General features: G+C 41.6%; 8 non-coding genes across 8 annotated transcripts in view; all 8 read left to right on the forward strand.

Moving 5' to 3' along the window:
* TRNAE-UUC (transfer RNA glutamic acid (anticodon UUC)) overlaps positions 1 to 44 on the forward strand; it is a 72-nt gene extending 28 nt beyond the window's left edge. Inside the window, exon 1 of the tRNA in view lies at positions 1 to 44. This exon is cut by the window's left edge and continues 28 nt beyond it. This is a non-coding gene — a tRNA (tRNA-Glu).
* A 1,623-nt stretch (positions 45 to 1,667) lies between these two features.
* TRNAE-UUC (transfer RNA glutamic acid (anticodon UUC)) lies at positions 1,668 to 1,739 on the forward strand. The gene has a single exon. It is a non-coding gene; the product is annotated as a tRNA-Glu (tRNA).
* A 1,623-nt stretch (positions 1,740 to 3,362) lies between these two features.
* On the forward strand, positions 3,363 to 3,434 carry TRNAE-UUC (transfer RNA glutamic acid (anticodon UUC)). The gene has a single exon. It is a non-coding gene; the product is annotated as a tRNA-Glu (tRNA).
* Positions 3,435 to 5,057: 1,623 nt separating this feature from the next.
* On the forward strand, positions 5,058 to 5,129 carry TRNAE-UUC (transfer RNA glutamic acid (anticodon UUC)). Its single transcript has one exon. It is a non-coding gene; the product is annotated as a tRNA-Glu (tRNA).
* Positions 5,130 to 6,761: 1,632 nt separating this feature from the next.
* Positions 6,762 to 6,833, forward strand: TRNAE-UUC (transfer RNA glutamic acid (anticodon UUC)). The gene has a single exon. It is a non-coding gene; the product is annotated as a tRNA-Glu (tRNA).
* A 1,632-nt stretch (positions 6,834 to 8,465) lies between these two features.
* TRNAE-UUC (transfer RNA glutamic acid (anticodon UUC)) lies at positions 8,466 to 8,537 on the forward strand. The gene has a single exon. It is a non-coding gene; the product is annotated as a tRNA-Glu (tRNA).
* A 1,632-nt stretch (positions 8,538 to 10,169) lies between these two features.
* Positions 10,170 to 10,241, forward strand: TRNAE-UUC (transfer RNA glutamic acid (anticodon UUC)). The gene has a single exon. It is a non-coding gene; the product is annotated as a tRNA-Glu (tRNA).
* Positions 10,242 to 11,873: 1,632 nt separating this feature from the next.
* Positions 11,874 to 11,945, forward strand: TRNAE-UUC (transfer RNA glutamic acid (anticodon UUC)). Its single transcript has one exon. It is a non-coding gene; the product is annotated as a tRNA-Glu (tRNA).
* The last annotated feature ends 1,267 nt before the right edge of the window (positions 11,946 to 13,212 follow it).

Raw genomic sequence — 13,212 nt, forward strand, 5'->3', positions numbered from 1 at the left:
TGGTTTTCACCCAGGTGGCCCGGGTTCGACTCCCGGTATGGGAACGCATCCTTTTCTGCACCGCTGCCAACATTCAAAAACTGACGCGTGTTTTTTAGTCAAACGTATTTCAAGTAGGATTTGTTTTTTTCAGGCAAAAATGCTGAACGCCCGCGTTTTGGCACTTCATTCTGACCATTCACACAAGATTCAATTTGGATTCGTAGCTCAACTCATTCTCAACCACCCCTTTTTACACTAAAGTGTCAAGGGACTCAACAACTCATGGGTCCGGTAAGTTATTTGGATTCCCATTTCCTTTCTAATGGAAAAAGTTGTAGAATTGAATGGAAAAGTTCTAAGTTGGTGACAAAATCTCTCGAGAAAAGGAGGGAACAGTGCCCCGTGTGAGGCTCAAACTCACGAGCTTCAGATTATGAGACTGACGTGCTACCTACTGCGCTAACGAGGCAAGCTGTATCTGCAGATCTGCAGAAGTTTATTGTGCATAGCAGAAAACTTTTTTTTTTCATAATGTCACTGAGACATTAGTGCATCTTTTCCCATATGGTCTAGCGGTTAGGATTCCTGGCTCTCACCCAGGTGGCCCGGGTTTGACTCCCGGTATGGGAATGCATCTTTATCTTAGCTACTGCCACCATTCAAAGACTGACACGTGTTTTTCAATCAAAAATGTTTCTGGTAGATTTTCACTTTGCAACAAAAATACTTAACATTGGCGATGCATTATGACTTTTGCAAAAGATTTCCTTTTGTTTCATAGCTTAAGCCTTTTTCAACTACACAGTTTTACACAAAAGTGTCAAGGGACTCAACAAGCCATGTGTCCTGTCTGTCATTAGGGCTCCCATGTTCTTTCTAATCGGAAACAGTTTAGAACTGAATTGGAAAGTTCAGAGTTAGTGACAAAATCTCTTGAGAAAAGGAGGATGCCACGTGTGAGCAAAAAACTCATGATCTTCAAATTATTCAACTGACGTGCCAAAAACCTTGACCATGTAGCGTGTTTCAGCTCTTGTAATGTTGATGTTTTGTATTCAAAGCAAAACACTCTTTTTTTTTTTTTTTTTTTACACCTGTCTTGCTGTTTACTGTACTGCTTACACCATGTGGAGAAAGACTTAGTTAGTATTCCTGGTTGACTGGTTCGATTCCTGCTATGGGAGAGACTTTTTTTTGGGGACTAGTGTCCACATTCCAAAGCCAACACGTGCCTTGCAGACAGAATCAGTTTAGGTTGGAACTGCTCTTTGCAGCCAAAAATGCAGACCACCAGGTTTTTTGGATATTTATTTGCACAAAAGCTTATTTGATGTCATATCTCAAACCATTCATATCTCTCACTTTTAATTCCTGGGTGTTAAGGGACTCAACAAGCCTTTATCCCTGTTTGTCATTGGAGCTCCCCTTCCATCAATTGGTGATATTTTGCTACTGAATGGAAAAGAGCTGTGACTCTCTAGCCAAGATGGTTGCAAAATCAGTTAAGGAAACACGGTACCAGTGCCCCATGTGAGAATCGAACTCATGACCTTCAGATTACGAGACTGACGCGCTACCTGCTGCGCTAACGAGGCAAAATGCACGTAATAATCTGCGGAAGTTGCTTGTGCAAAGCAGTACACCTCTTTTTTTTCATATTGTAAGTGAGCTGGCAGTACATCTTCTCCCATATGGTCTAGCGGTTAGGATTCCTGGTTTTCACCCAGGTGGCCCGGGTTCGACTCCCGGTATGGGAACGCATCCTTTTCTGCACCGCTGCCAACATTCAAAAACTGACGCGTGTTTTTTAGTCAAACGTATTTCAAGTAGGATTTGTTTTTTTCAGGCAAAAATGCTGAACGCCCGCGTTTTGGCACTTCATTCTGACCATTCACACAAGATTCAATTTGGATTCGTAGCTCAACTCATTCTCAACCACCCCTTTTTACACTAAAGTGTCAAGGGACTCAACAACTCATGGGTCCGGTAAGTTATTTGGATTCCCATTTCCTTTCTAATGGAAAAAGTTGTAGAATTGAATGGAAAAGTTCTAAGTTGGTGACAAAATCTCTCGAGAAAAGGAGGGAACAGTGCCCCGTGTGAGGCTCAAACTCACGAGCTTCAGATTATGAGACTGACGTGCTACCTACTGCGCTAACGAGGCAAGCTGTATCTGCAGATCTGCAGAAGTTTATTGTGCATAGCAGAAAACTTTTTTTTTTCATAATGTCACTGAGACATTAGTGCATCTTTTCCCATATGGTCTAGCGGTTAGGATTCCTGGCTCTCACCCAGGTGGCCCGGGTTTGACTCCCGGTATGGGAATGCATCTTTATCTTAGCTACTGCCACCATTCAAAGACTGACACGTGTTTTTCAATCAAAAATGTTTCTGGTAGATTTTCACTTTGCAACAAAAATACTTAACATTGGCGATGCATTATGACTTTTGCAAAAGATTTCCTTTTGTTTCATAGCTTAAGCCTTTTTCAACTACACAGTTTTACACAAAAGTGTCAAGGGACTCAACAAGCCATGTGTCCTGTCTGTCATTAGGGCTCCCATGTTCTTTCTAATCGGAAACAGTTTAGAACTGAATTGGAAAGTTCAGAGTTAGTGACAAAATCTCTTGAGAAAAGGAGGATGCCACGTGTGAGCAAAAAACTCATGATCTTCAAATTATTCAACTGACGTGCCAAAAACCTTGACCATGTAGCGTGTTTCAGCTCTTGTAATGTTGATGTTTTGTATTCAAAGCAAAACACTCTTTTTTTTTTTTTTTTTTTACACCTGTCTTGCTGTTTACTGTACTGCTTACACCATGTGGAGAAAGACTTAGTTAGTATTCCTGGTTGACTGGTTCGATTCCTGCTATGGGAGAGACTTTTTTTTGGGGACTAGTGTCCACATTCCAAAGCCAACACGTGCCTTGCAGACAGAATCAGTTTAGGTTGGAACTGCTCTTTGCAGCCAAAAATGCAGACCACCAGGTTTTTTGGATATTTATTTGCACAAAAGCTTATTTGATGTCATATCTCAAACCATTCATATCTCTCACTTTTAATTCCTGGGTGTTAAGGGACTCAACAAGCCTTTATCCCTGTTTGTCATTGGAGCTCCCCTTCCATCAATTGGTGATATTTTGCTACTGAATGGAAAAGAGCTGTGACTCTCTAGCCAAGATGGTTGCAAAATCAGTTAAGGAAACACGGTACCAGTGCCCCATGTGAGAATCGAACTCATGACCTTCAGATTACGAGACTGACGCGCTACCTGCTGCGCTAACGAGGCAAAATGCACGTAATAATCTGCGGAAGTTGCTTGTGCAAAGCAGTACACCTCTTTTTTTTCATATTGTAAGTGAGCTGGCAGTACATCTTCTCCCATATGGTCTAGCGGTTAGGATTCCTGGTTTTCACCCAGGTGGCCCGGGTTCGACTCCCGGTATGGGAACGCATCCTTTTCTGCACCGCTGCCAACATTCAAAAACTGACGCGTGTTTTTTAGTCAAACGTATTTCAAGTAGGATTTGTTTTTTTCAGGCAAAAATGCTGAACGCCCGCGTTTTGGCACTTCATTCTGACCATTCACACAAGATTCAATTTGGATTCGTAGCTCAACTCATTCTCAACCACCCCTTTTTACACTAAAGTGTCAAGGGACTCAACAACTCATGGGTCCGGTAAGTTATTTGGATTCCCATTTCCTTTCTAATGGAAAAAGTTGTAGAATTGAATGGAAAAGTTCTAAGTTGGTGACAAAATCTCTCGAGAAAAGGAGGGAACAGTGCCCCGTGTGAGGCTCAAACTCACGAGCTTCAGATTATGAGACTGACGTGCTACCTACTGCGCTAACGAGGCAAGCTGTATCTGCAGATCTGCAGAAGTTTATTGTGCATAGCAGAAAACTTTTTTTTTTCATAATGTCACTGAGACATTAGTGCATCTTTTCCCATATGGTCTAGCGGTTAGGATTCCTGGCTCTCACCCAGGTGGCCCGGGTTTGACTCCCGGTATGGGAATGCATCTTTATCTTAGCTACTGCCACCATTCAAAGACTGACACGTGTTTTTCAATCAAAAATGTTTCTGGTAGATTTTCACTTTGCAACAAAAATACTTAACATTGGCGATGCATTATGACTTTTGCAAAAGATTTCCTTTTGTTTCATAGCTTAAGCCTTTTTCAACTACACAGTTTTACACAAAAGTGTCAAGGGACTCAACAAGCCATGTGTCCTGTCTGTCATTAGGGCTCCCATGTTCTTTCTAATCGGAAACAGTTTAGAACTGAATTGGAAAGTTCAGAGTTAGTGACAAAATCTCTTGAGAAAAGGAGGATGCCACGTGTGAGCAAAAAACTCATGATCTTCAAATTATTCAACTGACGTGCCAAAAACCTTGACCATGTAGCGTGTTTCAGCTCTTGTAATGTTGATGTTTTGTATTCAAAGCAAAACACTCTTTTTTTTTTTTTTTTTTTACACCTGTCTTGCTGTTTACTGTACTGCTTACACCATGTGGAGAAAGACTTAGTTAGTATTCCTGGTTGACTGGTTCGATTCCTGCTATGGGAGAGACTTTTTTTTGGGGACTAGTGTCCACATTCCAAAGCCAACACGTGCCTTGCAGACAGAATCAGTTTAGGTTGGAACTGCTCTTTGCAGCCAAAAATGCAGACCACCAGGTTTTTTGGATATTTATTTGCACAAAAGCTTATTTGATGTCATATCTCAAACCATTCATATCTCTCACTTTTAATTCCTGGGTGTTAAGGGACTCAACAAGCCTTTATCCCTGTTTGTCATTGGAGCTCCCCTTCCATCAATTGGTGATATTTTGCTACTGAATGGAAAAGAGCTGTGACTCTCTAGCCAAGATGGTTGCAAAATCAGTTAAGGAAACACGGTACCAGTGCCCCATGTGAGAATCGAACTCATGACCTTCAGATTACGAGACTGACGCGCTACCTGCTGCGCTAACGAGGCAAAATGCACGTAATAATCTGCGGAAGTTGCTTGTGCAAAGCAGTACACCTCTTTTTTTTCATATTGTAAGTGAGCTGGCAGTACATCTTCTCCCATATGGTCTAGCGGTTAGGATTCCTGGTTTTCACCCAGGTGGCCCGGGTTCGACTCCCGGTATGGGAACGCATCCTTTTCTGCACCGCTGCCAACATTCAAAAACTGACGCGTGTTTTTTAGTCAAACGTATTTCAAGTAGGATTTGTTTTTTTCAGGCAAAAATGCTGAACGCCCGCGTTTTGGCACTTCATTCTGACCATTCACACAAGATTCAATTTGGATTCGTAGCTCAACTCATTCTCAACCACCCCTTTTTACACTAAAGTGTCAAGGGACTCAACAACTCATGGGTCCGGTAAGTTATTTGGATTCCCATTTCCTTTCTAATGGAAAAAGTTGTAGAATTGAATGGAAAAGTTCTAAGTTGGTGACAAAATCTCTCGAGAAAAGGAGGGAACAGTGCCCCGTGTGAGGCTCAAACTCACGAGCTTCAGATTATGAGACTGACGTGCTACCTACTGCGCTAACGAGGCAAGCTGTATCTGCAGATCTGCAGAAGTTTATTGTGCATAGCAGAAAACTTTTTTTTTTCATAATGTCACTGAGACATTAGTGCATCTTTTCCCATATGGTCTAGCGGTTAGGATTCCTGGCTCTCACCCAGGTGGCCCGGGTTTGACTCCCGGTATGGGAATGCATCTTTATCTTAGCTACTGCCACCATTCAAAGACTGACACGTGTTTTTCAATCAAAAATGTTTCTGGTAGATTTTCACTTTGCAACAAAAATACTTAACATTGGCGATGCATTATGACTTTTGCAAAAGATTTCCTTTTGTTTCATAGCTTAAGCCTTTTTCAACTACACAGTTTTACACAAAAGTGTCAAGGGACTCAACAAGCCATGTGTCCTGTCTGTCATTAGGGCTCCCATGTTCTTTCTAATCGGAAACAGTTTAGAACTGAATTGGAAAGTTCAGAGTTAGTGACAAAATCTCTTGAGAAAAGGAGGATGCCACGTGTGAGCAAAAAACTCATGATCTTCAAATTATTCAACTGACGTGCCAAAAACCTTGACCATGTAGCGTGTTTCAGCTCTTGTAATGTTGATGTTTTGTATTCAAAGCAAAACACTCTTTTTTTTTTTTTTTTTTTTTTTTTTTTACACCTGTCTTGCTGTTTACTGTACTGCTTACACCATGTGGAGAAAGACTTAGTTAGTATTCCTGGTTGACTGGTTCGATTCCTGCTATGGGAGAGACTTTTTTTTGGGGACTAGTGTCCACATTCCAAAGCCAACACGTGCCTTGCAGACAGAATCAGTTTAGGTTGGAACTGCTCTTTGCAGCCAAAAATGCAGACCACCAGGTTTTTTGGATATTTATTTGCACAAAAGCTTATTTGATGTCATATCTCAAACCATTCATATCTCTCACTTTTAATTCCTGGGTGTTAAGGGACTCAACAAGCCTTTATCCCTGTTTGTCATTGGAGCTCCCCTTCCATCAATTGGTGATATTTTGCTACTGAATGGAAAAGAGCTGTGACTCTCTAGCCAAGATGGTTGCAAAATCAGTTAAGGAAACACGGTACCAGTGCCCCATGTGAGAATCGAACTCATGACCTTCAGATTACGAGACTGACGCGCTACCTGCTGCGCTAACGAGGCAAAATGCACGTAATAATCTGCGGAAGTTGCTTGTGCAAAGCAGTACACCTCTTTTTTTTCATATTGTAAGTGAGCTGGCAGTACATCTTCTCCCATATGGTCTAGCGGTTAGGATTCCTGGTTTTCACCCAGGTGGCCCGGGTTCGACTCCCGGTATGGGAACGCATCCTTTTCTGCACCGCTGCCAACATTCAAAAACTGACGCGTGTTTTTTAGTCAAACGTATTTCAAGTAGGATTTGTTTTTTTCAGGCAAAAATGCTGAACGCCCGCGTTTTGGCACTTCATTCTGACCATTCACACAAGATTCAATTTGGATTCGTAGCTCAACTCATTCTCAACCACCCCTTTTTACACTAAAGTGTCAAGGGACTCAACAACTCATGGGTCCGGTAAGTTATTTGGATTCCCATTTCCTTTCTAATGGAAAAAGTTGTAGAATTGAATGGAAAAGTTCTAAGTTGGTGACAAAATCTCTCGAGAAAAGGAGGGAACAGTGCCCCGTGTGAGGCTCAAACTCACGAGCTTCAGATTATGAGACTGACGTGCTACCTACTGCGCTAACGAGGCAAGCTGTATCTGCAGATCTGCAGAAGTTTATTGTGCATAGCAGAAAACTTTTTTTTTTCATAATGTCACTGAGACATTAGTGCATCTTTTCCCATATGGTCTAGCGGTTAGGATTCCTGGCTCTCACCCAGGTGGCCCGGGTTTGACTCCCGGTATGGGAATGCATCTTTATCTTAGCTACTGCCACCATTCAAAGACTGACACGTGTTTTTCAATCAAAAATGTTTCTGGTAGATTTTCACTTTGCAACAAAAATACTTAACATTGGCGATGCATTATGACTTTTGCAAAAGATTTCCTTTTGTTTCATAGCTTAAGCCTTTTTCAACTACACAGTTTTACACAAAAGTGTCAAGGGACTCAACAAGCCATGTGTCCTGTCTGTCATTAGGGCTCCCATGTTCTTTCTAATCGGAAACAGTTTAGAACTGAATTGGAAAGTTCAGAGTTAGTGACAAAATCTCTTGAGAAAAGGAGGATGCCACGTGTGAGCAAAAAACTCATGATCTTCAAATTATTCAACTGACGTGCCAAAAACCTTGACCATGTAGCGTGTTTCAGCTCTTGTAATGTTGATGTTTTGTATTCAAAGCAAAACACTCTTTTTTTTTTTTTTTTTTTTTTTTTTTTACACCTGTCTTGCTGTTTACTGTACTGCTTACACCATGTGGAGAAAGACTTAGTTAGTATTCCTGGTTGACTGGTTCGATTCCTGCTATGGGAGAGACTTTTTTTTGGGGACTAGTGTCCACATTCCAAAGCCAACACGTGCCTTGCAGACAGAATCAGTTTAGGTTGGAACTGCTCTTTGCAGCCAAAAATGCAGACCACCAGGTTTTTTGGATATTTATTTGCACAAAAGCTTATTTGATGTCATATCTCAAACCATTCATATCTCTCACTTTTAATTCCTGGGTGTTAAGGGACTCAACAAGCCTTTATCCCTGTTTGTCATTGGAGCTCCCCTTCCATCAATTGGTGATATTTTGCTACTGAATGGAAAAGAGCTGTGACTCTCTAGCCAAGATGGTTGCAAAATCAGTTAAGGAAACACGGTACCAGTGCCCCATGTGAGAATCGAACTCATGACCTTCAGATTACGAGACTGACGCGCTACCTGCTGCGCTAACGAGGCAAAATGCACGTAATAATCTGCGGAAGTTGCTTGTGCAAAGCAGTACACCTCTTTTTTTTCATATTGTAAGTGAGCTGGCAGTACATCTTCTCCCATATGGTCTAGCGGTTAGGATTCCTGGTTTTCACCCAGGCGGCCCGGGTTCGACTCCCGGTATGGGAACGCATCCTTTTCTGCACCGCTGCCAACATTCAAAAACTGACGCGTGTTTTTTAGTCAAACGTATTTCAAGTAGGATTTGTTTTTTTCAGGCAAAAATGCTGAACGCCCGCGTTTTGGCACTTCATTCTGACCATTCACACAAGATTCAATTTGGATTCGTAGCTCAACTCATTCTCAACCACCCCTTTTTACACTAAAGTGTCAAGGGACTCAACAACTCATGGGTCCGGTAAGTTATTTGGATTCCCATTTCCTTTCTAATGGAAAAAGTTGTAGAATTGAATGGAAAAGTTCTAAGTTGGTGACAAAATCTCTCGAGAAAAGGAGGGAACAGTGCCCCGTGTGAGGCTCAAACTCACGAGCTTCAGATTATGAGACTGACGTGCTACCTACTGCGCTAACGAGGCAAGCTGTACCTGCAGATCTGCAGAAGTTTATTGTGCATAGCAGAAAACTTTTTTTTTTTCATAATGTCACTGAGACATTAGTGCATCTTTTCCCATATGGTCTAGCGGTTAGGATTCCTGGCTCTCACCCAGGTGGCCCGGGTTTGACTCCCGGTATGGGAATGCATCTTTATCTTAGCTACTGCCACCATTCAAAGACTGACACGTGTTTTTCAATCAAAAATGTTTCTGGTAGATTTTCACTTTGCAACAAAAATACTTAACATTGGCGATGCATTATGACTTTTGCAAAAGATTTCCTTTTGTTTCATAGCTTAAGCCTTTTTCAACTACACAGTTTTACACAAAAGTGTCAAGGGACTCAACAAGCCATGTGTCCTGTCTGTCATTAGGGCTCCCATGTTCTTTCTAATCGGAAACAGTTTAGAACTGAATTGGAAAGTTCAGAGTTAGTGACAAAATCTCTTGAGAAAAGGAGGATGCCACGTGTGAGCAAAAAACTCATGATCTTCAAATTATTCAACTGACGTGCCAAAAACCTTGACCATGTAGCGTGTTTCAGCTCTTGTAATGTTGATGTTTTGTATTCAAAGCAAAACACTCTTTTTTTTTTTTTTTTTTTTTTTTTTTACACCTGTCTTGCTGTTTACTGTACTGCTTACACCATGTGGAGAAAGACTTAGTTAGTATTCCTGGTTGACTGGTTCGATTCCTGCTATGGGAGAGACTTTTTTTTGGGGACTAGTGTCCACATTCCAAAGCCAACACGTGCCTTGCAGACAGAATCAGTTTAGGTTGGAACTGCTCTTTGCAGCCAAAAATGCAGACCACCAGGTTTTTTGGATATTTATTTGCACAAAAGCTTATTTGATGTCATATCTCAAACCATTCATATCTCTCACTTTTAATTCCTGGGTGTTAAGGGACTCAACAAGCCTTTATCCCTGTTTGTCATTGGAGCTCCCCTTCCATCAATTGGTGATATTTTGCTACTGAATGGAAAAGAGCTGTGACTCTCTAGCCAAGATGGTTGCAAAATCAGTTAAGGAAACACGGTACCAGTGCCCCATGTGAGAATCGAACTCATGACCTTCAGATTACGAGACTGACGCGCTACCTGCTGCGCTAACGAGGCAAAATGCACGTAATAATCTGCGGAAGTTGCTTGTGCAAAGCAGTACACCTCTTTTTTTTCATATTGTAAGTGAGCTGGCAGTACATCTTCTCCCATATGGTCTAGCGGTTAGGATTCCTGGTTTTCACCCAGGCGGCCCGGGTTCGACTCCCGGTATGGGAACGCATCCTTTTCTGCACCGCTGCCAACATTCAAAAACTGACGCGTGTTTTTTAGTCAAACGTATTTCAAGTAGGATTTGTTTTTTTCAGGCAAAAATGCTGAACGCCCGCGTTTTGGCACTTCATTCTGACCATTCACACAAGATTCAATTTGGATTCGTAGCTCAACTCATTCTCAACCACCCCTTTTTACACTAAAGTGTCAAGGGACTCAACAACTCATGGGTCCGGTAAGTTATTTGGATTCCCATTTCCTTTCTAATGGAAAAAGTTGTAGAATTGAATGGAAAAGTTCTAAGTTGGTGACAAAATCTCTCGAGAAAAGGAGGGAACAGTGCCCCGTGTGAGGCTCAAACTCACGAGCTTCAGATTATGAGACTGACGTGCTACCTACTGCGCTAACGAGGCAAGCTGTATCTGCAGATCTGCAGAAGTTTATTGTGCATAGCAGAAAACTTTTTTTTTTCATAATGTCACTGAGACATTAGTGCATCTTTTCCCATATGGTCTAGCGGTTAGGATTCCTGGCTCTCACCCAGGTGGCCCGGGTTTGACTCCCGGTATGGGAATGCATCTTTATCTTAGCTACTGCCACCATTCAAAGACTGACACGTGTTTTTCAATCAAAAATGTTTCTGGTAGATTTTCACTTTGCAACAAAAATACTTAACATTGGCGATGCATTATGACTTTTGCAAAAGATTTCCTTTTGTTTCATAGCTTAAGCCTTTTTCAACTACACAGTTTTACACAAAAGTGTCAAGGGACTCAACAAGCCATGTGTCCTGTCTGTCATTAGGGCTCCCATGTTCTTTCTAATCGGAAACAGTTTAGAACTGAATTGGAAAGTTCAGAGTTAGTGACAAAATCTCTTGAGAAAAGGAGGATGCCACGTGTGAGCAAAAAACTCATGATCTTCAAATTATTCAACTGACGTGCCAAAAACCTTGACCATGTAGCGTGTTTCAGCTCTTGTAATGTTGATGTTTTGTATTCAAAGCAAAACACTCTTTTTTTTTTTTTTTTTTTTTTTTTTTTACACCTGTCTTGCTGTTTACTGTACTGCTTACACCATGTGGAGAAAGACTTAGTTAGTATTCCTGGTTGACTGGTTCGATTCCTGCTATGGGAGAGACTTTTTTTTGGGGACTAGTGTCCACATTCCAAAGCCAACACGTGCCTTGCAGACAGAATCAGTTTAGGTTGGAACTGCTCTTTGCAGCCAAAAATGCAGACCACCAGGTTTTTTGGATATTTATTTGCACAAAAGCTTATTTGATGTCATATCTCAAACCATTCATATCTCTCACTTTTAATTCCTGGGTGTTAAGGGACTCAACAAGCCTTTATCCCTGTTTGTCATTGGAGCTCCCCTTCCATCAATTGGTGATATTTTGCTACTGAATGGAAAAGAGCTGTGACTCTCTAGCCAAGATGGTTGCAAAATCAGTTAAGGAAACACGGTACCAGTGCCCCATGTGAGAATCGAACTCATGACCTTCAGATTACGAGACTGACGCGCTACCTGCTGCGCTAACGAGGCAAAATGCACGTAATAATCTGCGGAAGTTGCTTGTGCAAAGCAGTACACCTCTTTTTTTTCATATTGTAAGTGAGCTGGCAGTACATCTTCTCCCATATGGTCTAGCGGTTAGGATTCCTGGTTTTCACCCAGGCGGCCCGGGTTCGACTCCCGGTATGGGAACGCATCCTTTTCTGCACCGCTGCCAACATTCAAAAACTGACGCGTGTTTTTTAGTCAAACGTATTTCAAGTAGGATTTGTTTTTTTCAGGCAAAAATGCTGAACGCCCGCGTTTTGGCACTTCATTCTGACCATTCACACAAGATTCAATTTGGATTCGTAGCTCAACTCATTCTCAACCACCCCTTTTTACACTAAAGTGTCAAGGGACTCAACAACTCATGGGTCCGGTAAGTTATTTGGATTCCCATTTCCTTTCTAATGGAAAAAGTTGTAGAATTGAATGGAAAAGTTCTAAGTTGGTGACAAAATCTCTCGAGAAAAGGAGGGAACAGTGCCCCGTGTGAGGCTCAAACTCACGAGCTTCAGATTATGAGACTGACGTGCTACCTACTGCGCTAACGAGGCAAGCTGTACCTGCAGATCTGCAGAAGTTTATTGTGCATAGCAGAAAACTTTTTTTTTTTCATAATGTCACTGAGACATTAGTGCATCTTTTCCCATATGGTCTAGCGGTTAGGATTCCTGGCTCTCACCCAGGTGGCCCGGGTTTGACTCCCGGTATGGGAATGCATCTTTATCTTAGCTACTGCCACCATTCAAAGACTGACACGTGTTTTTCAATCAAAAATGTTTCTGGTAGATTTTCACTTTGCAACAAAAATACTTAACATTGGCGATGCATTATGACTTTTGCAAAAGATTTCCTTTTGTTTCATAGCTTAAGCCTTTTTCAACTACACAGTTTTACACAAAAGTGTCAAGGGACTCAACAAGCCATGTGTCCTGTCTGTCATTAGGGCTCCCATGTTCTTTCTAATCGGAAACAGTTTAGAACTGAATTGGAAAGTTCAGAGTTAGTGACAAAATCTCTTGAGAAAAGGAGGATGCCACGTGTGAGCAAAAAACTCATGATCTTCAAATTATTCAACTGACGTGCCAAAAACCTTGACCATGTAGCGTGTTTCAGCTCTTGTAATGTTGATGTTTTGTATTCAAAGCAAAACACTCTTTTTTTTTTTTTTTTTTTTTTTTTTTACACCTGTCTTGCTGTTTACTGTACTGCTTACACCATGTGGAGAAAGACTTAGTTAGTATTCCTGGTTGACTGGTTCGATTCCTGCTATGGGAGAGACTTTTTTTTGGGGACTAGTGTCCACATTCCAAAGCCAACACGTGCCTTGCAGACAGAATCAGTTTAGGTTGGAACTGCTCTTTGCAGCCAAAAATGCAGACCACCAGGTTTTTTGGATATTTATTTGCACAAA

Source organism: Phyllobates terribilis, unplaced genomic scaffold, assembly GCF_046119375.1.
Source record: "Phyllobates terribilis strain yellow unplaced genomic scaffold, ASM4611937v1 Scaffold_1248__1_contigs__length_344610, whole genome shotgun sequence".
Classification (NCBI taxonomy): Eukaryota; Metazoa; Chordata; class Amphibia; order Anura; family Dendrobatidae; genus Phyllobates; species Phyllobates terribilis.